This window comes from Geospiza fortis, unplaced genomic scaffold (genome assembly GCF_000277835.1).
Source record: "Geospiza fortis unplaced genomic scaffold, GeoFor_1.0 scaffold1, whole genome shotgun sequence".
In the NCBI taxonomy this organism is placed as follows: Eukaryota; Metazoa; Chordata; class Aves; order Passeriformes; family Thraupidae; genus Geospiza; species Geospiza fortis.
This window is the reverse complement of record NW_005054320.1, coordinates 2,903,659-2,930,334: the sequence shown is the minus strand read 5'-3', so window position 1 is coordinate 2,930,334 and position 26,676 is coordinate 2,903,659. Positions and strand designations below refer to the sequence as shown.

General features: G+C 41.6%; 1 protein-coding gene across 6 annotated transcripts in view; it reads left to right on the top strand.

Moving 5' to 3' along the window:
• Positions 1-26,676, top strand: part of ZBTB20 (zinc finger and BTB domain containing 20) — a 444,040-nt gene that overhangs the window by 337,003 nt on the left and 80,361 nt on the right. Inside the window, exons 1-2 of one of the 6 annotated variants that reach the window (XM_031056602.1) lie at positions 16,460-16,697; positions 17,383-17,544. The exons of 4 other annotated variants lie outside the window; for them this stretch is intronic. The gene's annotated coding sequence lies outside the window, so the exon portion shown is untranslated. Of the gene's footprint in view, positions 1-16,459; positions 16,698-17,382; positions 17,545-26,676 lie in introns of those variants that run through there. One more of the 6 variants, XM_005420548.3, reaches the window with a different exon arrangement.

Here is a 26,676-nt window from a genome sequence, read left to right as displayed (position 1 = left end):
TTTAGCCACAACATAAAAAATTATCTGCTGGAAGATTAAATCAATAAAGGGCAGTTGTCATAAGTGTAGTATATTCATGTTATTTACTGAAACAAGATGAAGCAGCTCTCTTGCATATTTTGCCTTTTAATTCACAGGAAAGTTCTCACCTTTGATGCAGGGAGTGATATTATTTAACTCAAGAGCTGTGTTTTACTTTTCATCAATGACTTGGGTGAAGGAGCAGATGCCTCCTCAGCAAGTGCACTGACGACACAAAGCTGGGAGCAATGGCTGGTACCCCAGAGGGCTCTGCAGCCCTTCAGAAGGACCTTGACATGGTGGAGAGATGAGCAGAGAGGAACCTCCCGAAATTCAGCAAATGCACAGTCCTGCACGTATGGAAGAATAAGCCCCTTCAGCAGCACAGGCTGGGGGCTGACCTGCTGGAAAGAGCTCTGCGGAGAAGGACCTGGGGGTGCTGGTGGACAGCAAGCTGTCTGTGGGCCAGCAGTGCCCTGAGGGACAAGAAGGCCAATGGGATCCTGGGGTGCATTAGGAAGAGAGCTGCCAACAAGTCAAGGGAGGTGGTCCTGCCCCTCTGCTCAGCCCTGGTGAAGCACATCTGTGTCCAGTTCTGGGCTCCTCAGTCCAGGAGGGATATGGAGTTCCTGGAGCCAGGGCAGCAGAATGACAAAGGTGATTAAGGGACTGGAGCATCCCTCAGGAAAGGCTGAGGAAGCTGGGCCTGTTCAGCCTCCAGAAGAGATGACTGAGAGGGGATCTCACCAATGTCTGTCAGTGTCTGAAGAGAGGGTGCCAGGGGGATGGAGCCAGGCTCTGCTCAGTGGTGCTGGGCAATGGGACAAGAGACAATGGGCAGAAACTGATGCACAGGAAGCTCCACCTGAACATGAGGAACAACTTCTTCACTGTGCAGGTGACCAAGCACTGGAACAGGTTGCCTAGAGATGCTGTGGTGTCTCCCTCACTGGAGAGTTTCCAAACCCATCTGGACACACTCTTATGCCATGTGCTCTGGCATGACCCTGCTTGAGCAGGGAGGTTGCAGCAGATGACCCATTGTGGCCCGTTCCAACCTTACCCAGCCCGTGATTCTGTGAAATTGCTGATTCTTCACTGCTTGGTATCAGATCAGTGCATTTCTATCTAGGCAGAATACAAGGGAGGAATTGCCTCCGGTCTGATTTGATGCCTTTCTATACCAAAATGCAAATATGCAATAATTAAAACTGTCCCCTAGTCTTCCTGCTACAGCTCAGTCACAGATTGCAAGAATAGTATCTTTTTTTTAATCCTTTTTCTTTTTTTTCTTTTTTTACTGGTCATTTACACAATTGGCTGTCTACAGTTTGAAATATGTAGTTCAGTGTCTGGAAGAATTTTTAAGAAAATAAAGATATTTTAATATGGTAAAAACCTTGTTATTCCAAAACCAAATGGTTTCAAACATGTCGGTGCTGCTACTTGTCTTTCAGGACTATGTACGTGTCAAGTTTGATGTTTTAAAACAAAGCTGTATTATAATTATACAAGCATGTTTGAGAAAAAAAGAATTATGGAAAACTTAACAGCTGGAAACTGTTTTTTACATACTTGGATGACTCAAAAGCAGCTGAATGGGTTTTTGCAAAACTTTACCAAAAATGACATTTCTGGATTGAGACAAGGCATGAGAAATAGCAGCTGAAAAGGTAACAGTTTCACAAAGGTATGAGCAAATATAGACAGAGATTATTTAATTCACCAACTTCCACTGTACAGTCGTTAATGTAATGCTATAAAAATAAAAGGATTCATATTTATATAGTTTTTCAAGGATTTCAAAGATCTGTACTAGACTTTAAGGAATTAAGCTTTGTAGCTGAGCACTAATCAAATATTAATATTTATATTTCATTGGAATATCTCATATTCAAACAGGAAAACAAAGACATAGAGAAAGGTGGAGGGTTTGCCAGAGTCTGCACAGAAAGAGAAGACCACATTTAGCACCCGTGCCTTTGGATTGCTCAGCTTGGCAGTGTGGGAGCGCACTTGGCATCAGGGAGCTCCTGGCTTCTCTCTCCCTCTGACTCCTGCTTCAGGCACACCCAACTTGTAGGTGAACAGCCTCTCTCACACACATGGGCTGGGCTCAGGTACCCAGCTCCCTTCTTTCTGTCTCCACACTTCGTTCCCAAAGGCAAAGTCTGCCAAATTCTGGCTGCTGTGATCGTGAAACTTGACTGCATTCAAGTATCACCCCCATTTCAAGTGTGCATACACTCCTCCTTCTCCCCCTGTTCTCGAGGACTGTCAAGGTGAGAGAGCTGTCACCAGAAACCTCTTCTGGGGTCTTTTTCAGTGCATGGTTCAGTCTGTAACTCTCTAACAATAACTTTACTGTTTGAAACCTCAGTCACTGAATAAATATGATTTTACTGCTGCTTAGTTTGGATGTTGAACTGTATTGGAGGAAACTGCTCTACTTTCATACTGAATTTTTTTTCAGGGTGGTGTGTGTGAAAAATAACACAAATAGGAGTGTTTTTGGATGGTCACACTGAGCAGTCAGCAAGAAGAAAAGTACAGTATGGTGAAGGGAAATCTGTAGTAAAAGCAATATGAGCTTGTGGTTTGCTAACGGAAGCAAGAATGTGAATTTTTCCCTTTAACCCCAGCTGTAAAACTCCCTCCCCATGGTGGGGAAATCACTTGATGTCCTGTTGTTGCGCCTCAATTTCATCTTCATGGTGTGAGCCATGATCCAGCTCACCAGAATACCACTCTTCTTGAAGTTTGGATATTAGCAGAGGTTTTGTAGAGATACTTTTCTAACTCAACAAGCCCACTCCTTGTCATTGTCTTACTTTCCCAATTAAACAGGCTTTTTATGGCTTTCACTTTTTTAACTTGGCAAAGTCACCAGTTCTGGGAGCAAAGATTCAGTGCTGCCTTGTGGATTATGCAGATTTCCAGTAGCGACCTCAGATTAAGACTTTGGTTTTGATATTTTCAGTAGGACATAATTTCATTTTCTTACCACAGTTGATCTGAGCTTCTTGAGAAATGGTAATCATGAGACATTGCCATCTTTGCAGGCACATTTGCAGTAGCCCTAGATTTGGTTAGATTTAATCTCTGTACCTATATGAGGAAAAACTTGAATTTAGCCAGGTAGGAGCACCTAAGTCCACAGATTTCCCTCGGCAAAACCAGTTGTCATCAGTCTTTTCTCAGATTTTCAAAAGTTTTGGCAGCGTGCCCTATATATTGACCATTTTGCTTGTGAAGGGCCTCAGTTTTGTTTTCCCTTTATCATTTCCACTTTGAGCTGTCTAGTGTTGCAGTGGTTCTCACAAGAAGCTGTCCCTGTATTACTGCCAAAACCAGAGTCGCAGCCTAAGCCAGCCTTTAACTGGTCATTAAAAGGAAATGACACTCTTCCCATTTTGCTAGCAGTGTCACTTCCTCAGCTTCTGAAATAATTATCTGATCCAAAATTTCTACACAATCGTTTAAGTGTTTTGTGAAAAAAATTCAAAGGCTGAGCAGTGTCGTTATGTGTATCTCTTCTTCTTGTATGTGAATATCCTAAGCACCAGGAAGTTCCAGGTTCATGGACCTTTTTGTTAGAACTCATCAGTTCTTGCTTTCTGAGTCATCTTTTAGATTGTATGAATTTTAAATATTTGTTGGCTAGAGGATGATATGTTAAGATGATTGCATAGAGAAAAGTGGAGAACTGCCAAAAACCAGAAGCCAGTGAGTTGGGTAGTGTGTTGAAGATATCCTTTCCCAGAGAATAGGTTACATCCTGTAATGCCCAGGTCAGTTGGATATAACAGCGTTGCAGGCTGACAAATTCTCTGCTTTCCTGCTACCTATTATGAACAGAACTTACAAAAAAACCCCGAAACAACCAAAAAAACCCCCAACAAACAGAAGATTACAATTACATTTCAACTATGATTGAAGTAGGAAAAACAAATCTAGTAAACAGTGTTAGAAAGAATTTCCCATTGTAGTCCATACAAGAACTGGCATAATTTAAATAGCATGGGTGCATATAGGATGCATTTATGAAGCAGCAGACACTTCACAGAATCCTCTTTGCTCCCACTCCACTCTGACAGGTTTATGTTCTTCAGCTCAGCTGCCTTTGCAGGACTGCATCTTAAGGTGTTACCAGTTTTGGCTGGAAGTTTTCAGACTGAAAACTTTGCTGAAAAAAAAGGAGACAGAAAAGACAAGTAAAAGTTTCATTTCTCTTGCCTAATTGAAACAGCAAAATTATTTTGGCTGTTTTGGTGTAAGAGCAAAGCAGAAAGCACAGTGCCTCCATTTAAAATAAAATCACTATTTTACAGCCCACTTTGCACAAGTGAGCCAGGAAGGCAGGCAGGATGGGTTGTGACAGAAAGAGGCTGCAAGGAGAAGCAATGCAATCTCTTGCTCATCTTAAGCAACAGGATGACCCTTTGATACTATATATATGCACAAAGTTTTGTTGAGCTGGCACAGCAAGGTTGTGCTACCTTTTTTTGCACAGTCCACCTGTATGTATGTGCTATTTGTGAATTTGTGAACCTTCCCCTCAGCCCACTTACTGTTTGCCCAGGGATTTAGCAGAGTTTTGAAATCTCACAGAAGTCTGGCTCATCAGATGTAACATTAAATGAAATTGGTTTGTATTGCAACAGGATTGGTGGGAGGATCAAAGGCTTGGTGTAAAATAAAAGGAGGTTTTTGGTTTCTGTGTGCTGAAATGCTTCTATTTCCCTTATTTTTTCTATTAGTGTATATTAAGCAATTGAATTCTCCAATAGTAAGCAAAAAACTCTACTAAAGCAGTTATTAAAGAAAGCCTCTTCAGTTACTGTGACAAGGGCTGAGTGTTACTGCTATAAAAGGTCTCAGAAACTGTGTTCTTTTAAGGCTGATCAAAATTTAGTTTTAAAATCAGAGGCATGCAACTGGACAACACAGTATATCTGATAATTTTGGTTTAGTCTGAAGAGCCTAGGGTCAGCTAGAAATTTGGCAGATTGTCTCTCAGGTCAGGAAGTAGTTTTGGTTTACAAATGTAAAAGCCAAATTCTGTTTTAGTATTTCTTAAGAAATGTCAAAACAACCCTCTGACCTTGAAAATTACTTTCTCTGTATACTTTTGGGGCTTTTAAGTAAAAACCAGGCCTTTTTCATAGTAAAATGTGGTAGCCTGTTAGTCATCAAATCTGAGAACTTAGAGAAGGGAAGGTGACATTAACTCGTCTTTTCTTTACCTTCGCCAGTGCAAGAATGGGCTTCATTCATATCAATGGCAACTGGAGGGAAAAAGATGTGCTAACCTTTAACTGGGTTTCCAGTTTATTTCCATAATGTACACTGTGGCTTCTCCAAGGATGAGTGCTCTGTCTGTAGCCTTTCAGACCTCATAATAATAATAAGAGGGAGGACAAGTTTCTCTGCTCTCTTTCAGAACTTAACCTCCAATGCCTTGATTTCGGTTTGTCCCCACCTAAACACAGCAGGAGGGTAAAGGCCATATTTAATGCAGCTGGCCAATTGCACACTTCTGATCGATTCCTGGCCCTTAATAATATGATTGGTTGAACTTAAATATGGCATTTGAGCAGCCCATTTAGTTTATGTGTCTCCAGTAGTCTCCTTTTCTGCAAAGTAATTTTGCCGCTTCTGAAATTATGATGAAAACTGAAAATCTGCCCTTCCTTCATCCCTTCTTCATCTTCTTCTTCTTCTCACTCTTGCATTTCCTTTTGGAAGGGAGGTATCTGTGTGGTGCCCCTATTTACAGCAGAGCAGAAGCAGCCTGCCCTTCTCACTGTGAATGAGAAATTGAATGGGAGGGAGCAGCCTGAAGCCCTTCTCTGTCCCATGAAAGTGGAGCATAACTCATGCTCATGGCTCCCAGATGCTCTGTACAAAACTGACCAGATCTTTTTGGTTCTGATGTGATGAACCCCAAAACTTCCTATGGTGAGAGCTCTGATCCTCTTCTGCCTCAGTTATCCATAGTATCTAATGTTAAGGCATCCTCCAAGACTTTCTGCCCAAGGATTTGCAGTTACTAATGACTTAGCTTTCCCTGGATTTCTGTGAAGTAGGGAGGTCATATATTCCACATTTATCTGTAGGGGAAACTGAGACATAGAATGAATCTGGATAATCAGAATACCTGAGCACATAGTTCTTTGAATTTAAGGGTCATTTCATGAGATTTTCTGAGAAGTCATTTGAAATATCTGCTTCAAGTTGTTTGCTGAAAAGCATCTTATAAATAACTGCATGGTGTTTATAGCAATCAATTAATTTTGTACCACTGTTACGTAGAGATGGAGAAACCAAGGCACTGCATTTGTTTTAAGGTCAAGCAACCTGAGAGATTATGCTCACAGAGTTAAGCAGCTTTCTTTTCTTAGTCTTTGTGGTTACATTCCTTCCTTTCTCCATGTAGCTGACCATTTAAAAGATTGAACAAGGCTTTTTGGAGAAGAGATTAAATTTGGAGGTGTTGGCTGTTGTGTTCCAAGGTGATGGTTATTCAGCCAGCTTACAATGTAGTATTATAAATTATTAAGTGTATTGAAACCTTAAAAAGTAATATCTGCTCAATGATTTCCCAGCTTAATGTAGAATAAACACCTAGTACTGGTCTGTAGTTAAATTATTTAATCTAGAACTAATCTACTGTTCAAACCAGTTTTGAAAATTGAATAGTTCTATCACTGAAAATAATTAATTGTTCAAACCCATAGGGTTAAATCCAGCAGTGACCTAAATGATAGAAGAGAATTACAGATTGCACATCAGTGTGTGGGAAAGCAAGTAACAAAATAATAGATGTTGCCCTGGTTCTCTCTTATCCTGGCCAGTATCACACACTTTTGTTTGTAGGGTTTTTTGGTGGTGCCGACTTTGTCCAATTCCTCCCTCCAGCATTTGAGTTCCAGCACTTTTATGATTATTTCACGGGGAAAGTTGGTAGAGGTTTATGTTTTCTTTGCCCTGCATCCATTTACACCCATTCTGTGACCTGGCACGGGGCGTGGGCCCTGGCTCATCCTGTGGAAGAGTTTGGCTCGGCAGAGCTGACCCTGCATCCAGCAAGGGGAGCTGCCTGCCAGAGCACTCCTGGTGACCTCACTGGAATTGCTACTGATTCATCCTGATGTGAAGATGAGCAGATCTCAGGCCAGTAGCCCTCAGTGATGAAGTGTTTCCAGCATCCTGTTTCAGGAAAAATACCAAGCTCCTTTGTTGAGGAAGAAAAAAAAATGTTGGTTTTTTTTCTCTCTATCTCCAAACCCCTCCACAGAAAACTTTGGGGAAAGAAGAATAGCAAATATTCAATGGGAAATTTTGTCTTTATTTTTTTCTTCTCAAGAAAAAAATTCCACACACAAATCAAAATGAGATGGAGCCCTGGAGCCCCACCTGCTGACTTGAGGAAACAGAGAGAGGGAAGGGAAAATGCCTGGTTGTGTGCCAAGCATTCAGCACTGGGCTTGTAGCACTGTGATGTGGCACTTGAAGCTCTAGGGGCCTGGAGCCAGCAATACAAATGCAACAAGAACTCTTATGAAAACGAGCCTCTTAACAGCGTGTGGAGCTGGTCTGTGATGGCCTCAGGAAATCCCCCTGGCTAGACAGGGCCTTTTTATCCACTACATTGCTCTGACTCAAAGAGAAATCTCACGTACCTTCCTCAACCAGAAACTGAGCATGCATATAGTCTGCAGCGTGGAGCTTTGGAATTTCTTATTTTCAGGTAGTCATTCCCCTCCTCCTGCTCTGAAGAAGTCTGCCCCACCTTTCTTTGTTGTCTTAGCGCACGTAGAGTCCGGTGCTGCAGCCCATGGCACGTCCTCAGCCACAGGGCTTCGTGCTGTCCTTCTTGTGTGGTCACACCCTCAGCTGATGGACACTTGCCTAGGGCCACTGGTTGGAGTTGGGATTTTCACTCCTTCTACATTTGGCCCTTTAAAGCCCTGAGAACTACTTTTGATAGCATCACAACTGGCAACACTTGTTTTCAGGCTCAGGACCATCTACGAGCAAATGCTTGCGTATTAATTACAACAAAGAGCAAATCTACTTGACATTTGATGTTGTTTTTCTTGTTTCCTTGCAAGCTTGAAAATGAGCTGCTTTTGCCAAAGGAAAAAAAATCAAAACGCAATTCACGCCTTTTTTTTTTTTAACTTGAAATAGGCCCCTTGAAAAAACTGACATGTTAAACACCAGCAAGAAAATTATTATTTGGACATATGGCTCCTCTTGCTGAACTTTGCAGAGAGGTTAGATAACGCTCTTTCACATCTTAAAAGACTAGACTGCTGCTACATTACTAACATATTCTTATGTAATAATCTGGCACTGATGATACTTTATCCAGTCCCAGTAATGTAAGACTCATTTATGGTTCGGTCAGTTATGAGGGATTTTGTTTTTTCACAGATTATCTTCTAATTTGTTTGTTTTTTCATTACACTGTCCGCCTGCAGAATATAGCATAGCATAGCATAGCAGAGCAGAGCAGAGCATAGCATAGCATAGCAAGAATAGAATAGAATAGAATAGAATAGAATAGAATAGAATAGAATAGAATAGAATCATGCACAGAAACATATTGTTGCTCTGTCTTTCAGGGGGGCTTTGCATTGTATAGATTGTTTCTATTAAATGCTGCATGATTAATTCAAAAGTAAAACTAAATTTTAAAATCTAGCTCTTAGACTGGACAAACTCATCTGAACCCATCCATTTACTTTTAAGATAAGGCTGTTTCATAAAGTGAAAAATCTGTAAGAATTAAAATAAAGTTGTCAAACCATCTAAGATAGTGAAATATCACAGAAAGATTGTCATTGCCCTTGACCCAACAGACTTTGGCAGTGATGTAAGGTCTGGAGATACTTGTAGAATGCAGAGTTATATAGGTGAGCTGGCCAGAAGACATATTTGCAGTTTTGGAGTATGAAAATGGAACCTTATGAAACTTTTTCATAAAGAAACTAGCTTTTAAAAGACTAAGACTAGGATCCCACCAGTGGGTGAGGGAGCATGGGAGCCTCTTAACTTTGAACTAGTTTCTATCCTCAACCCAAGAAGTTTCCCTGATAATTTTTGCCTTAAAAATTATGTTTATCACATTTTGTTTCATGTTCAATGACAGAGCTCTGCCATGGAAAAACGTGGATTCACCGAATCCTGGAATAATAAAAATCAGAAAGAACCTTCTTAAGTCATCTGGGTTGAACCCTGGCCCTGCTCAAAGCAGAGCCAGTGAGGATGAGGTTACTTTTTTAACCAGCTTGTTCATCTATGCATGTATGTATGCATCTTTCTCTATACCAATTTTAGAAGTACTTATATACTACTATCCATTTTTTCAATAACTCTCTCTGAAACTTGAGATTTTTAAAATAATTTAGAATAATTTTAGGTTCTCTCACTGATAAGCAGGAACTCTTGTTCAGAAACTGGCCTGGACAGAAATGAATGTGCAGATGTGCAGCCACTGTACCCGACTCTTGATGAGCCTGGTTTCTTCCTTTCATTGCAAGACAACTATTTTTTAGTGAGAATCGGTTGTAGGGGCTTAAATATCTCACCTAAGTGATAAAATGATGCTGTTACCAAGGACTACCATTGACTGTTCTTAGACTGAACCCTTTTCCTGCACAGAGGGGGGACCCCAGTTCTGCTACCCTGCATTAATTGTTGCTGTTTGTTGCACATGGGATGTTCTACTAGAAGGAGCAGTGGTCTAATCTGATGTGGCAGCTCCTACATTTTTATCTTGTGAGTGCTTTACTTACATGAATTAATTCTGAAAACACTCTTGTGACGTTAGTCATTGTTATGATTCCCATTTTAGAGACCCTGAGTCTAATTCTTAATTATACTAATTCTTCCTTATGCTAGTGAGGTTCCGGATCTGTGAAAGGGTCTCCCAACTGAGGGAGATGGATTGCAGAAATGTCAGTGGCAAAATGAGAGTTCATTGCCCTCTAGCAATTCTCTGTTTCTCTGAGGTTGGAGAGAGATATTGGAAGACAAGTATAAAAGTGGTTCTGTTGATTTGTACTAAGGGGTACACAGGAGCTGCATAGCTCAAGCCTGTAAGAGGTGTTGTATTAGACAAAATTAAATTATTGAGATTGTTGACGTTTCTTTCAGTGTGGCCACAGTCATCAAAAGAAAGGGAAAGCCACCTCTGCTGGCCCTTCTTTTCCTTTAATCAGGATACATTATCAGAGAATTGACATCCTACCTCCCCCCAAAAAAACTCAAAAACAAAACAATAACCCCAGAAGAAGAGGCAGTGAGCTTGAGGAAGGGAGAAAGAGACTGAGGTTTTCCCAGGAATGAATAGCAAGCCATTTTAAAAGTATTCATTATGTGCTGTAACCAGAAGAAAGACCTTCTGTCTTTCTGTATGATAAAACTACCAGTGAGATGTATTGCAAGATAATTAGGAGCAAACAGGCAGGAAAAATGAGTGATGTGCTACTCTTCATTTCCTGAGCCGGTCGTGTTCCAGTCACTGTGCAAGCTGCAGCTCTGTCTGTGGAGAGACTGGAGATGGAAATCAACCCTGTCTGTGTCCTCTTCCCTTATGGCTTCACCCATGTGAAGAATGTGACGGACAGTTATATCTGCTGCAGAAAAGAGCCAGAACTCTACACCCTCCTCTGGGTTTTTGTCTTCCCACTCTATTTATATCCAAGTCTAAGAGATGAAGTGCTATGTGCAGATAGAGACCCTTCTGCAGCTGTCCCTGAGACAAAACTAATGGTTGGACAGAAAGAAGAAAAGGCCTCAGTGGGGTTATTTTGGTGGCAATCTCATGGTTTTGGCATGCTGTGGCTGTACAGCTCCCCACATTGCAAGCAATGTTGTTGTTCTTACAAAGGTTTTGTCTAGAATGAGGAATATGAAAATAATTACAGTTTTCCCTCACCATTGAGCCCATGGAAAAGCCTCCTGAAACAAGGCATCTTTAGATGAGAAAGACTGGAAGCAGAGGCACAATACCTGTCACCTCCAAATGCAGGAAATAAGATTTGTGACTATGTGACAGCACCAAAGTTAGCAAGAGGGATATGCAGCATGTTTCCCGTCAGCGTTTAGAACAGAAGTGGGGCAGGCGTCCGCTTTAAAGTTCTTCAAATCAGAATTATAATTGTCTACCCATGAAGGTATGAGAGAAAATTAAACCTCCTGACATCCTGAGATACTTATGCTTCTTTCAAAAATCATAGAATAAAATATAATAGAACAGAGCAGAATAGGCTGAATATAACACAAGATGCTGTTTAAATAATTTTAATTTTGGAGCAGAGATGCAATTGGTAACAATAGTATGGATCATGATAGAGGGTAGAGAGTTAATGTTTTCAAGTGTTTAAAAATCTTTGTGAGCCTTCACAATAAATTTTGTTATAAATGTACAGAAAATGTTACCTGCAAAAATCATGTCCTCATTGATCTGCTTTTTAACCAGTGATCAGATTTCCTTAATTTTTTTGTAAAATCACACTTTCAAAATGTTACTTTTTGACCCAATGCAGCTGTGGAGGGAGAAAAGCAGAGCATGCTCTTCTCATGTCTTCTCAACCAGATGTTTTATGGAGTTCCCCTAGGTTGCACTGTTGCTTTTCCAGTGAAGGCGAGGGGATTGCACTGGTGCCCAGGAGGGTATGGCTCACTTTTCAGCACATCTTACTGCAGTGGTAGTGCACTAAAACAAAAGAAGAAGCAGGTCTCTCATAGACCAGTCTGCAGTACTTTCTCCTTTTTTAAAAAGATAAGCACTTCCACAAATTAGGCCATTATACTCGGATTGTCTGAGAGAGTAAAAATATGGAGACCCTCTGATGTTTCCCTTTACATTTCCCTATTGTCAACAAATCTCTGAAAGGAATTACCTTGAGAACTGAGAGCTGTACATTGTAGGTAAAAGGTGCTTCAGGAACTAATCCTGGACATTCCATATAGTTGGGGCAGGAGGAGGGTGGGGAGAAGTGAGGAGTGGGGAGGGCTGATTCTGGTAATCAGTGCAGGGAGGAAAAAGCTTGTTTGTTTTGCCCCAGAAAATCAAATGGCATATATGACAGAAATGACCCAGATGCAAGGCATGGTACCTTTGTCCCTTTAGCATGCAGAGGTACCTACTGAGCACAGTGGTGCAAGTTAGGAAGGATGCTTTCCCAAAAGATCAGCAAGGAGTTGATTTCTGTAACAAGTGGACTTCCCAGTCTCTTTCTCTAATTTCTTACATACTGAATAATAACTGTGTATTCACCCTCTCCAACATGCTGTGCTGGTTTACATCTCTGAACAAAAAGCACAGACTCACAGCTGTTTATGAAGACAAGCCAATAAATCTAGAGGAATATATTTATACAACTCATCCTGAGATTACATAGTTAAATTCCATTTTTTCAAATAGACAGAGCTCCTTAATAGACAAGAGCTCCTTCTCTGCAAAGGAACAAAGTTCTTCTCCATGCCACCCAGATCTGTTGATTTGCCATTAATGTCAGCTCTTGTCAGCTGTACTGAGTGCTACAAGTTGCATTGTAGAATACTTTATATACATTAAAGGAGTAAGTACTCTGCCATTTCCCTGTCCTGCTTTTGGCTGCCCTTGAGTAATACATGTAGAAGTCAGAAGGTGAGGAGCAGTTCTGGTAGCTTTTCCTTTCATAAATCCTGCCATTTGCCGATGGCAAATGCAGGTACAGTTCTCATAAAGATCTCTTCCAATTCTGTAGCAACATACAGAGAGGTTGCCATACACAGGAGTCTGAAAACTTGTTGCAGCACTGATTGCCTTTTCCATAGCAAACAGCAAACTTTTTTCAGCTGATCAGACAGACTAAGCTTTCAGTTATTGATCCTTTGGCTAAATCTCCCTGATACATGGAATAATTTATATGAAGGAAGAGCAAGCAAGAGGGTACCATGGAAAGCTAGAAATCATCATCATGTATCTGAGTTAAATCTGTGAAAATAATCTCAGGAGGGGAAGGTGATGTACATTTTCTGGAGCTCCTCCTGGCCTTTTGCATTTATTTAGACTACAAATCAGCTCTTGGATGATATTCATGTAGATAGCAGGAGGTCCTTTACTTCTGTAGCTGCCAGTAGAAGGGGACCAGCTAAGAGCAGGGCTTAACCAGTAGTGTTTGCCACATTAGGTGCTATAGGAGATTTGAGGATCTCCGCATCAGGAACACATGCTAATAAAATATGTGCCACATAGTAAAAACTCACCTGGGTGAAATGCTGCTCCTTCTGATATCAATGGAAATTTCCTTTTGACCAGGGGTTGCTATGGCAGCAAGCAGTGGAAATGAGAACAAGGACATTTTGATATGTCTACACTGTGGATTGCAAATTATGATACCCGAGTTAGTTTTAAACAGTCTTGCAAGGAGTGGTCTAGTTAAGGCAGCCTGAAACACCACGTGGCCTAATTTACCATGCTAAGCAGTTTGCTTTCCTCTGTGCTCAGAGTATATTCATGCCTGGGGTAGAGCAGAAGGGAAGAGTGATTTGAGTTATATATGCCTCTTTTAGGACAATGGGATAAGGAACAGACTGTGACAAGGAGTAGTCTAGGGAGGGAGAAATAATATGAGAGAAAGGAAGCTACAAAGCAAGAGGAGCAGCAGTCCGCGGAGTCAACTGAATGGAAGCAAATCCAACAGCAACAGAAGATGTGCACGTTTGGGGAGCCAGGGTCCAAAGAGTCTCTTCCCGTGGCAGTGTACTTTGCTCTCCTCCTTGAAGGTCAGCTTAGGGGTCCTGTTTCTCAGAACTTTCTTCGTCAGGAAGACACTATCAAATCACTGAATGAAGTGCCCTCACAGTCTTCCAGCGGTTGATCCCCTCGTCAGCGCCGTTTCAGTCGAGTGCTGCTGGCGCTGCCGGCTGAAGTGGTGGAGTCCTGTATTACAGCTCCACAGGTGCCAACCGGCCCCAGCCTCCGCAGCAGCGTGGAACAGCTTCTAAGTTGACTTTTAAAGAAAACGCTGAGAAATTATACTGAAAATGCATTACTGTAATGCTAATGTTACTAAGTCAAACACTTAAGAGTTAGGAAATGCCACAGCTAATGTTGTCTGTGCAACCTTAGGGAGGGCCCTGTGTACCATTACCATAGCTTGTAATTACATGACAGCACTGTTTCTTCAGTGAATCCCTGCATAAGGTGGTCAGGTCCTCTGCATATTTTATTAGAAATGTAGCCCAGAGCTGTTTTGCACTCTACTGGATTATTACTTTGGTACTGGCCCAGGGAAGAGACTTGTCTGTGTCACTGTGCTCTACAAAATCTCATCTGAAAAGGAGTCAAGGCTTTTGATGGTGCTGTATTTCTCTGAAATCTCCTTTTCTGTTCCTTGGGACATCTACCTTCCTTAATATTCATGAAAAATGCATATTTTGGGGAGGCTGAGGAGAGAACTGCTACATAACGTCATTAAGGCCAATGTCCCAATTGTTTCCGCAATGCGTCCCTCTCCTGTTGACTGAGTCTTCTGTAAACTGTGCTGAGTCAATGGGCCCCAATGGGGCTGGTAGGCAGATGGGACACAGACAGCCAGCATGTTACATTTAAAAAGGTGGAAAAGGGCAGGAACCCACCTTTTCCCATAGCAGAAGTTGATAGAAGGAATGAATAATAGTGACATCTCCCATCAGCTCTCCATTAAAAGCAAAACACATAAAAGCTGGTGCCAGATTTGCCTGGAGACCTATGTCAAAAAAATGATAAAATTAATATAGAGACATTGATAGAACTTCTGTCTTTTGTTTCTTCCTTCCTTAAGCATTTGTACCTAAAATACAGAGTGAGGAGAGAATCCCAGCACTCCCTCTGAAAGGCCAGCAGTCAGCTTCATTGTGAGTCCTTTCTCTACTTTCTTGCCATGCTTTTGAGTGGCACTGGCAGGTTAGTCATGTCCATTTGAAAGTTTATATACAGCAGATGTTCACGGAGCTGATCAGGAATTATGGATTTGCTGTTGTAGCTGCAGCCCTGTATGAAATACAGAAAATGTATTTCGAACACAGAGAATATACCTGCCTTGCACAATAAATTCAAACACCTGCCTCGGTGCTGTTTGCTCAGGAGGGGACATCTGAGCCCCCGATGAGGGGACATTCAGTGTCCTGAAACCCAAAGCAGGTCCCTTCCATCTGACAAGGGAAAGTTCTGGCAGGGCAGGGGTGTGATGTCCAGGGGCTGAACATGCTGACAGCTGCCTCCCAGAGCAGGGTGTTATCTGCTGCCTTCCTTCTCAGAGGGAGAGGCCGACTGGCCCACACCTTTTAAGAAGCAGACTTTGCACAAGTGTCATAAATCTCTGCTTTGCCTGCTACACAGTGCTGCCACTGCGCTGGGTATCACCAGGAACCATCCATTTGAACTGTACTTCATTTTGCAGCCCAGAGTAGAAGAAATAGATTCCTTTGCCACCTATTTGGGGGGATAATTTCTCCACCTCCTTGGTGCCTGAGACTTATCTTACCCCAATACCTAGCACTGCCTTTTCACAACATCTCTGTCTGTACCCTGTCGGTGCTCAATTTGTCTGTGTTTGTGCAGACATGCATGGCAAGGATGTGCTCCCAGAGCTTGTGCAGTTCCAGAATCATAACATTCCGGTGATCCATCAGGAAAATTTGACTGAAGGGCAGCATGGTCTTGCCTTAAGGGAGCCAAGGTAGCAGGCAAACCTGCACTCCCTTCCCCACCCCACAGGACAGGTAGTCTTTGAAGACTGTGAGAAGGTGCAGGTGTTTATTTCAGCAAAAGCTGCAGTGATGTGTAAAAAAGAGAAGGGAAGGGATCTCCCAGCTTTTTGGAGATGGCCTCTGTATAATGCCATTTGAATCTTACTTTTTGTTTGGTGGTAAGTTTTAATAGTTATCCTTTGAGGATTTTCCCTGTGAGCTTATCTGAATACACCAACAGTCTTTTTTGTAATATTCGCATTTCCCCTTTGGTTCAGCCGAGCCCACTGACAGATCATTCAAATTCAATTGTTTTATGTCTAAGCCGAACAGCTAATTAAAGTAGGGATGATTAACCTGACTGGCAGTGTCGCTCTCTCTCCCTCGCTCTCTCGCTCCCTCCCTCCCTCCCTCCCTCCTGTTCCAATCAGTCTTTTTCTCACACTCTCCCTCTCTCTCCCTCTCTCCCTCTCTCTCTCTCTCTCTCTGTCTTTTGCTCTACTGTGTGTGTGTGTGTGTTTTTTTTTTCCTCTCTCCTAAACGTGGTCTGCTTGCTGATGGCAGAATGGCACTCGGAGATTTGTGCATTGTGTCTGGTTTCCTACGGGCAGGCTGACCCAGTGCCTCTAGGGACTTATCAATAGACCACTCAGAAGAGACAGAGACAGGAGAAAGGAGGAGGGGTGGGGGGGAGAGAAAGAGAGAGGGAGAAAGAGAGAGAGAGAGAGAGAGGGGGAGAGAGAGAGAGAATCAATATCAAGAATAGAAGGAGCTCCGAAGCCATTTTTTTTTTTTTTTAAAGAAGTATCAGGACTTGGGAAGAGGGTGACAAAGAAGGTTTTTCAAAGAGGCAGTGGAGGAGGTTCTAATAAATTTGGAAGGAAACAGTTCCCTGTCTTGGGAAAAAAGGAGAACTCCTGGCTGATTAGCATTCACACCAGGTATGAGATGTTCCCTACCCCTTATCACTGTCGCAACCGAGATGGAAAAAAGCGCTTTACCCCCCCCTTTTTTTTTGGTTGTTTGTGGGTTTTTTTTTTTTCTTTCCTTCTTTCCCCCCACCCCCTCAGGCGTCTCTGCTCTTTAAGTAGATGGAGCGAGCGTTTATTTTGGTACGGTGGTTGGTGGTGGCAGGGGGAGTGCGAGCTGTGGGCATTTGTGTGCTGGGAGCAGGGAGAATGGAAGCAGGGCAGCGGGGAGGGGGCGGGTGGGAGAAGAGCCGGGAGTGTGTTACTGTGTCTCCTCTTTGTGCACCCCTGGGGGGGGTTACCCAAGTTCATTTCCAGCAGGTGGATTTAGACCGGGAGTTACTTAACGCTTGACCGCCAGTTTTGAAAAAAAGGAAAAAAAGGGGGAAAAAAAAAAAAAGGACCTGCTTCCTATGTCTATTAAAGGAAGCTCCAATTTTTTCCCTCTCTCTCCTCTCTCTCTCTTTCCTCTCTTCCTAACCAGACAGCGGGAGGGTTTCTGGCTCCTCGCCAGCCCAAAAGCCTCTAAGTGTTTTGCACTTGTTTCAGGGAGCCCGGGGATTTTTTTCAGCATTTTCACTAGAGAACAAAGAGTTCTTTACAAAGGAAGGGGGAGAGCGAGCTTAACGCCTGAGATATGTTTTTCTATTTTTATTAGGGATTTTTTTCCCCCTCCTAAAAAGAATGAGAGAGAAGCAAAGCACAGAATGTGTGGCAGCAACAAAATAGATTGAAAGGAAATGCAGTTCCCTTACCTCCAAATTATAATTTGGAAATAATAAGAACAGGAATGGAAGGGGGACAAGAAGAAGTGAGTTTGGTATGTTGTTCTTTTCTCCCTTTTTTAAACTATCTCTTTAAATTCAAATTGCTGTTTTGCCAACTTACCTAGCATCTTTTTTTTTTTTTTTTTTGCTTTTTTTTTGGCATAAAAGTTATACTGCAAATAGTTTCTGTTTACTTAAAAAATCAACCAACAAATTTTTACCGGGAGAAAAAAAAAGAGGGAAGTGGGGTGGTTTCGGTAAAAAAGAAGCAAATTAGCGGGAACAGAAATCTTTCACTTTCTGTCACTTAGAAAAAAAAGTTGGTAATGGCTTGTTGAAGCTAGGATCCTAAAATACAGATGGGGCACTAACGTCTGTGTCCACGGACCCAGCTTTCCCCTGACCATCTGTCTAAAAGTCACCTCTCATTGGCAGCTCAAATGATTAGTAGGAGCTCAGGGATATTTTTTTGTTTATTTGTTTGTTTCCTTGTTCCTCTTGTTAGGCGGGACCTTCTTTTAAATGGCTCCATTTCACCTTCTGAGTTTACTTCTTCAGTCGAGCCCCAGATTGAGGGTTTCAGGATAGACTTTTTTGCACTGTGGATTTTTTGTTCTTCTGAATGTGTTTCTTATAGATACACTCTTTGTCTATTTGTACGTGAAAAAGGCACATGTCATTTACAAGGGAATAGCACATGACGTTTAAGGAGATGTTTGATTTTAATTTTGTTGCATATAGTGTATAGCACACAGGATCTTCTCTACAGCATCTCCTGTGCAGTGCTTAGAATGTTTGAGAATATATACTGTTGCAAGTTCAGTAGCTTAAGGAAGTGCCTTCTTTAGCCAAATTCTGCCTTCCTTCCTATATTGATTTGTATTTTCCTGGCTTTGACAAATTGACAATCTAAGAGCAGCATCATATAGCAGAGGTACAGAAAACAAGAGAGGAAACCGCATGTTATATCACCGCTAAAAATCCTCAGCACAAAAAACAAAAAACTAGATAAAATAATTAGAGAGTTACGATGCTCTTTCTGGCTGCACTACTACTACAATACCTTGATTTTTATTTTCATGCTGCAGGTTTTCCTCAGAAGAGGTTGTCTGTTACAGCTTCATAGGCATCACATATCTGTTTTTAACACTGCTTTTAAGCAACACCTATGCATTGTGTAAGTGTACACAGGGAATTAGTCCATTTACATTTCCTCATATGATGAGAGGGAGAAAAAAATCCATCCTTGGGCTCTGCTTGCACCGCTTTAGAAATCCCAGCACCCTACAGTGCCAAAACATCCTGCAGGATACAGCCTGTCCCGTGCAGAAACTGGGGAACAGGGAAACTGTCTATGGCAAGTGAAACCACCAGTTAAAACACAGTTTTGTTTTCATACCAGTATCTAGACTGAGGGCTTGCATCCCCACAGCTTCATTAGCTGGGACTCTTCCCTCTCCAAGGCTGCGGTGGGCACAGCTCTCCCAGCAGAAGCTGGGGACTCATCACAGGCTGAAGTCCCCCACGCCGAGTACAGGTTCCCTTGCTGCAGGTAACCCAGGTGTTCTGCCTTTCCATGGGCAGCAGCAGTAGTGATGCCAAGCTAAAAGTACTTAGTGGGTTCCCCAGTTTAATGTGGAATGTTTGGCCGAGAGGGATGGACTACCATAACAAATAGAAAAACTTTTGGCTAATTCCAAATGCCTTTCTTTTACTTAAAATCGTTGCTTTCCTCATTCCTCCAGAGAGTTTTCCCAACTCCTAATGTTTTTCATGGTCTGAATATTTTCTGTGACTTTCGTCTCTTGCTCTCTCCAAAAAAGAAAAAAAAATCACAGGAAAAGTAAGCAAAAGAGAGCAGAAATGAGACTTGGCCTTTGAAGTTTTCCATAGGATAAGCAGTCTCGAGTTTTTTCTGCCTAAATGTTCTTTCTTCTCCCCCCATCTGACCTCTCCATCCCCTCTTTATTTTTTTTTTTAATCTAACAATTTTTTTGTGAGATTTTTGTATCTGCAACGCTGGAGATGGTAATATACGAGAGAGGTCAGAACAGAGCTGAAACCTAGATTTAGCCCCCCCCCGCAGTCTCAACTAGAAGGCATCTTCCAGTGGCTGTCACTGCATCCAGAAGTAGGGAGAAGGATGATAGCTGTCTTTTGGGGACTCCGTGGACCTGACCTGAGACTAACACATTCACAGTACAGGAGAAAAGAGAGAGAGGGGGAAAAAAAATTTAGAAAATGGGGAAAGAAAAGCTCTTTGAGCAGTAACACACTGGCTCTTTCTTCCTGCAGGCAATCCGCTCCAGCTCCTGGCGACGTGTCCTGCACTATCAGATATCATATGACTCTTTATTTGGACTCCCGTTAGCAGTATGGGCCTGTTAGGAGGCTGTTTGTTTTCTTTTCCTTTCATTTCCTTCTCCTTAGTTCCCCCCTATTTTATGTGTGCTCGTGTGAGCGTATCCCCTTTATAATCTCTCTTTTTGTGCTGAAGCTTTATAGAAAAGAAAAAAAAAAAACTTAATCATTTCCCAGGGCTGTTTTTAATCCTCTGCCAAAATTGAAGTTCATTGTCGAGTTGTAAAAATAAATAACACCTTTCGGCTTTATTTCTCTCTTTTGCTTCTTCCTGTGCCCTTTCTGGCACTTCTCGGTGTGTCCGTCTGTACCCGTACGTGTCTCCCTGTGTCTCCTGCCTGCATGGGTGAAGTTGGGATACACCTGTGTCAGTCTAAGGAGGAGTACAGAGCTGCCTGCTGCCGCTCCGTGCCATTCCTTTCACTTTCATAAACTTCCCTCTGTTTGTTTATTTATTTCATTTGGGCACCTTCTCCACACCGAGTTTGAAAAGCCGCCAGGCAGCGGTCCCTATACTGGGGTTTTCTGCATTTAGGTGAGCAAATGGGGGAAGTTAGGGCTGTGAGAAAATGAAACGTTGTGCTGGAGGAAGAGAGGATGAAGTGCGAGTTAGAAATTAGACACGCTTTGTGTACGCCGCCCATAAAAGTTTCCTGCATCAGAACTCTGGTGCCTAATAATAGGATGGGGGGAGCCAGACAGCAGCTAACAATTGAAGGTGTGTAGCAAAGTAGCCTTGTGGCAGCAGCATTTCTGATACCGGGTCACATTTAGTTAAGATGATATTTTTCCCTGTTTGTGCTGTCTTAAGTACTGCATTATTTAGACAAACACCGCTGCAAAACTTTTTTGTCTGAAAATGATAAGTCATGTCAACAGAAACACTGAATTGTAATCAAATTTACTAAATCGTTGCAAGGAAACAGATCTGTCTTTCCAAAAGAGAGGTAATGTTTTGTTTTGATACTTTCCTATGCAATGTTTTCATTTCTCTTTGTGAACTAAGGATTTCTGTTGAGAATTGTTAAGAATTGGTTTTTAAAGTTGGGGGGGAAGGAAAATCCTTTAAATATTCCAAAATGAGAGGTTTTGAAGGAAGGAGATTTAAGTTTTATCGGAGGAATTTAAAGTGTTCGGGTTTTTGTTCGTTTGCTTCAGTTCTTTGCAACCTGAATCATAATATACTTTGTCAAGCAAACCAGTAAATGAGCTTTTTTCACAACTTTGCTCCTCCTGTAATTATTGCTGTATTTTTATGGAACTTGGTGTTTTATTTGTCTGAATTTGGTAAGATCAGCAAAGCCGAAATCCTGTTTGCTCTGTAGAGACACAAAGGAGTTACTGATACTTTCTGTCAGAGGTAGGTGCTTTGGCCAGCCAGTCTTCTACCAAGTTGTGCTGTTCAGCAGTGACTGTGTGCGGGCCGATCGCCACGCTGTGGGGAAAAGTATGGACAGATTTTGGGGTGTGATTTATATGCATTTTGGGCTGATATTCCTATTAACACAGCTGAAGAACTGTAAGTTTTAGCCCTTCCTCTCCAGTGTATACTTAGGCCAGTGTACAAAAGCAATCTTGTAAGTGAGGCAAATACAGACCAGAGGGTTTTTTGTTAAGAATCCAGAAACAACTGCATTTCAGCTGTACTGTAGATGTGTAAATTGAAGTTGCCTGGCTAGTTGGTGATGTTTCTTACTTCTCATCTAAGACACCTTCCCACTGAAGTCAGTGCAGGTTTTCCTGAGAAAAGGTAATGAAAAACAGAGCTAGAAGATCAGGATTTAGAGTGATCCCCTTGAATCAGTGTTGGAAACCAGAAACCCCAGTGTGTGCTTGCACAGCACAGCGTCCCTCTGGAGCCTGCAGGGTGCACTCGCTTTAGTGGAGGTGCTAGAGCTGAGTTGAGATGACTCCTGAAGTCTGAAACTTTATTTGCATATGCCTCCAGTTCCTCCAGATAAATACCAGTGTCTGCTTCGCTCTCAACAGCACACCGTTTCTTTTTCTTTCATTTTTGCCAGTTGTCCCAATGAGGAATAAGAGACTCTTTAACGAGAGGCAACATTTTCAGGCTTCTTTCCTTTTCTCTCTTCCTTGACCAACTTAAAACCAGCTTCACTGAAACGTTTCATGCTTAGGCACGTTCATGCTCCTGAGGAAGCAATTACAGACTTTGTTGGGAGAAATCTGGTTTTGAAGTAAGTGTTACGAATGTTTAAGAATTGTGTGCTCTGCGTGCACGGTACATGATGTTCCCTGGTACTCTACGCGTGCTCCAGTGCTCTGAGCAGTCCTTGCTGTGGGTATTGTATTTGTTTGTCAGCTCATTCTGGTAGCCACCCATGAATTTAGTTCACTTGACAATCAGTAAACAGCTCCACGATAAAGCTGAAGTTTGAGAGCAATGTAAGTGGGAATTAAAAGGCTTCTTTCAAGTTTTTGGCCATTTCAATGGATTGTTGCTCAGCATCCTTATTTATAGGGAAAAAAACCCCACGCTCTTCAGACTTCTTCAACATCATCTCTGCAGAGTGGATTCTTTCATTTCAAAGATGTTACAAGCTTAAATAATTACAAAAGATGTATTTAGCTACCTCACAAAATAAATACAGCAAAGAGGTGCAGAGAGCTGAAAGCCGCGTGCTGCAGCTAATGCCTGAAAGTGGTGCTCTGGGCTGGGCAGAGGAGGACAGGCTCTCCGCTGCTGAAGTTTTGTTAGCATAACTTGGACTTGGTGGAATTGCACCAACGTTGTGTTTTGACTTGGCTTAACTTCACTGCTTTCATCTGACTTTTTTTCTAAGCCAGCCCAATCCAGATCTGTTCAGCGCTCGGGAGGGTGATAGCCAAGGGACAAAACAGCTTGTCTAACACATGTCTCTTTAGTGCACCAGTGTGTGGCTTGTGAGGCCTCAGACTGGATCACCACTGTCAAGAGAAATGTGTTTTCCTACAGCGTAATAAGTTGTCCTGCTGCTTTCAGATGTCAGAGATCCCCAGTTCAGCACTTGGTGAAAAGGTCTGCTCTCAGAAGAGGTTTCCCTTCCATTTAACATTTCACTAGTGTATGCAAGTCATGTAAATGTGATGTGGCCAGTAGGACCAACAAATTCTGGCTTATTTTTTGCCAGGATATATGTATTTGTTCTGTGTCTGTATTAATGTTATGGTGAGATGGTATTTCAACCTAAACACCAATTTCAGCGGCTTACCACTAGAAAATGAGCTGAGTTGAAATGTCAAGTAGTTGTTCCAAGCTCACAGGTGAAGATTATACTATTTTGGAAAGTATGAGGAAAGTCATGGTTACTTTTTTTTTCTTTTTTCTTTTTTAATGTGTTGGGCAGCCACACTAAGACAGGAGCATTTTCTGATTAACTAATTACTGAAACCCATTAATTTTTCCATTCTCTTTCTATTTTTAATTTTTCTTACTTCTTCAATACAAAATGAAAATTATAAAGAGCTAATTTCCTTAAACTAATTAGACTCACAATTTTAATCTCACAAAACCCAGGAAATTCCAAGCGATGTTTTTTTGTAACTCTGCCATGTTGCACATGCCTCTCTCCTCTTTGAAACCCTTGTCTTGGCCTTCAAAAAATCCTGGGAAAACACTCAACACTTGCCTGAGCCAGCCTTCTTGGTCCAAACTCTCCTGAACTTCTGGCACTGCTAGGCATACAGATCCAGATTTTGTGATTTGAGTTCATCACTTTTGAAAATAACAACATGGAATTTCCAGACATTTCTTTTAAGAAATTAAGGGTATAAAATAAACAAAAAAAATTTAATATTTAGAGTGAGTCTGTTTCCATTGAAGCCAGCACAAGCAGAATCCACATCCTCTGGCTAAAATTTCTCATGGCACTTTCCAAAACTTGATTTTTGCTCAGATGGCCTTTTCAGTTTTGACCATCTGGAGAGCATTTAAGTTAGTTACATGGAATATTCTTTAGGCAGTCCTCTGAATAGGACTCCTGAAACTCTTTGACCTGCTAATCTCAACTACATATCCCATCAAGCCAGCGTGAGAAATAATTTTTGTTCTGTGCTCCCAGAGAAAAGGGTTTAGTAATAATTTCTTTGGCTGGAGAATCAGGAAATACCAGTGAAAGCTCTTTGAAATGAAGATTCCAGAGTCTTCTTCAGTGAGATTAACTGAGATAGATAGATAGATAGATAGACAGATAGACAGATAGATAGATAGATAGATAGATAGATAGATAGATAGATAGATAGATAGATATAGATAGATAATCCTTTTTTTTCTTGTTGAAATATATCCCCACAATTTTCAGAAGGCACAGAAAATTATCAGTGCCACAATAACCTTGTACAGCTTGAGATTGCTAAGCAGGGCAGATCTGAGGCAGACATCCCTGCTAATGAGAGAAGCCACCAAGCTGGTTTCAGGCTTTAGTTTGTGCCATTGCCTGCACACTGCTGAAGCACCTGGGTGTACCCTACAAGGAACCTTCCTCCCTGTAATCATTTTTAACATCCTGATCCAATTCTTTAACTTCTATTTTCATTGAATTCTCAGGAAAAAATTGACCCTCTCTAAGTAGTCTCTACTACTCATACAGTTAAAACTTCCATCCCTCATAAACACAAAAATAACAACTACTACTACATCAAAAGAACATATATAGTAAAATGTTAAGGGGAGCATTGATTTTCAGCCTATTCATTTTGTATCATGCTCATGTCAGACACCATAAGACTTTTCTGGTGCTTGCTTTGGAGAACCTTTGTGAAACTCTAGAACTGCACCCAGCAAAGTCAGTGAGTGAGAAGCAATCTTGTTTCTGATTGAAAGGAAGTAATCTGCCAACTAATGATGACAGAAACCTGGAGAGCTTAAGGTGCTCCTTTTTATCAGAGATATAGAAATAGAGATTCATATTGCTGCTAAAGATTGCACAATGTCCTGGCTAAATTTCAGTGAAGGCAATTGTATTTGGCCTCCTTGGATTCCCTCTGAAGTGTTGGTTGTGCAGAGCAATGTTCAGTTCCAGACCTCAACCACACCATAGGGTTATGGAGCACAGTTAGGCAGCTGCCACCTCCCACTCTTGGGACAGTTGTATTAGCTCAAAGTAATCACTTGGCAATTTGATCAATGACTGACTCAACAATGACAACAGTCGACATCTCTCTTGCATACCTTCATTTGTCTAAAATGCTTGTTATAAAATCTGACAGCTTGGATCTCTTCCCCTCAATGGTCTGGTAATGTTTGTAAGAACTATCTCTGTTTTGCAGATGAGGAAACTGAGGCACAGAAATGTTTAAGTGACTTTTCTAAATGCACACACCAAATCAATGGCAGAGCCAGAAGAATAATTTGGGAACCCTGGTTCTCAGTCTCATGCTCTGAGCACTAGGAAACACTACCCCTCTGAATGTAAGTTATTGTTATTAAGATGTGGTTTATCTTTCATGTGAGTCGCCATCTGTTATATTGCCTACTTGCTATTAGTTACGAAAGCTATTCAAATTTTAAACTGTTTTGCATTCTCACAGCTACTTAAGCCCACAGTAGACTTTTTGACAACAGTAACAGCACTTCTCATGTGAAAGAACTGGACAAATATTAACTCATGTTTTTTCAGTAAATTTTTGCGATGCCATAAACCCACAGCTTAGACTGAATTTAAACAGACCTTGAAAAATCCATGTATTCAATGCTGATTGGTTCCATGTCTGTCAGTTGTACTTCAGTTAAGACATGACTGTATATTCTCATTGATATGATTAAGAACATAAATATCCAAATGGTAATTTAAAGTAAATTGATTGCTTGATAACTTTATGTATCTTGGGCCTAATAGCTCTGTGGCTGCTACGGTCCTTTGAACATGTAGTCGGAAAAATGTATTCATCTTGGGCTCTTAGTGATGCTTCTGAGGACCTCAGTGAGCCAAGGAGAACTAGGCAGGTGTACTGGAGGCAGTCTGGAAAAGCCCTGAGCAGGAGCTGGGGTGGGGACTGGAGTTTTAAAATGAGAAAAGGCTTTTGAAAAGTAGAAGTTGCTTTTTCTCTCAGTGTACAGGTGGCTGCTAGGGGAATACTAGCTAGTCCATTCAGATCCTCACAGTCACCCTTTTTAAAAGAGCTGTGATGCCCTGGCTTGAGACGGGGTAAGCCCTGCAAACAGGGGGAAATAGCTTTGTAGCTGAAGAGGGAAAGAATTGTCCCAAATTATCCAATGGCTGCTAGCAGGTGGAAAAACAGGGACGCTGCCAGGAAGACTCTGTGACAGACTGGACACTGATGTCTTTTTATCTCTGAAGATGGTCAGGCAGGAAGGGCACTTCCAATAGTGGTAACCAGTTACTTTTACGAGATAAAGCCTACTGAATTTCTGGAAGCACTTTTGTTCTGCTGAGCTGGAACATACCTTTCAGAGAAACAGATAATCCTAAAGCTTTTAACTAATCAGGATATGTGGTTATCAGGAATGACCACATATTTAAGACAATTATTCTGAAGATTTTAAAGTCTGTTCTACTTGTTTTGAGTCTGAATTTGACTTAACTTCAGCTATGCCTTTGTCTGATGTATTAAGGAGCCCTCTACTGTCAGAAATCTTCTCCCCATGCTTGGATTAATAAACTTTGCTGGTCTGGCTAACAAGTGTAAATATTTGACACCCAGAATACAGTTAGAGGGAATGGGGATGTGAGTAATGGAATTTAAAGTGAGAGGTGAGGAGGTACTGGTGGCAGAAGAAGTGGGTGAATAGAGAAGAGAAACAGTATGCAGAGTGGGTTTCTTTTTGTACTTGAATATATAGGCAGAAGTGAAAGAAATATGTG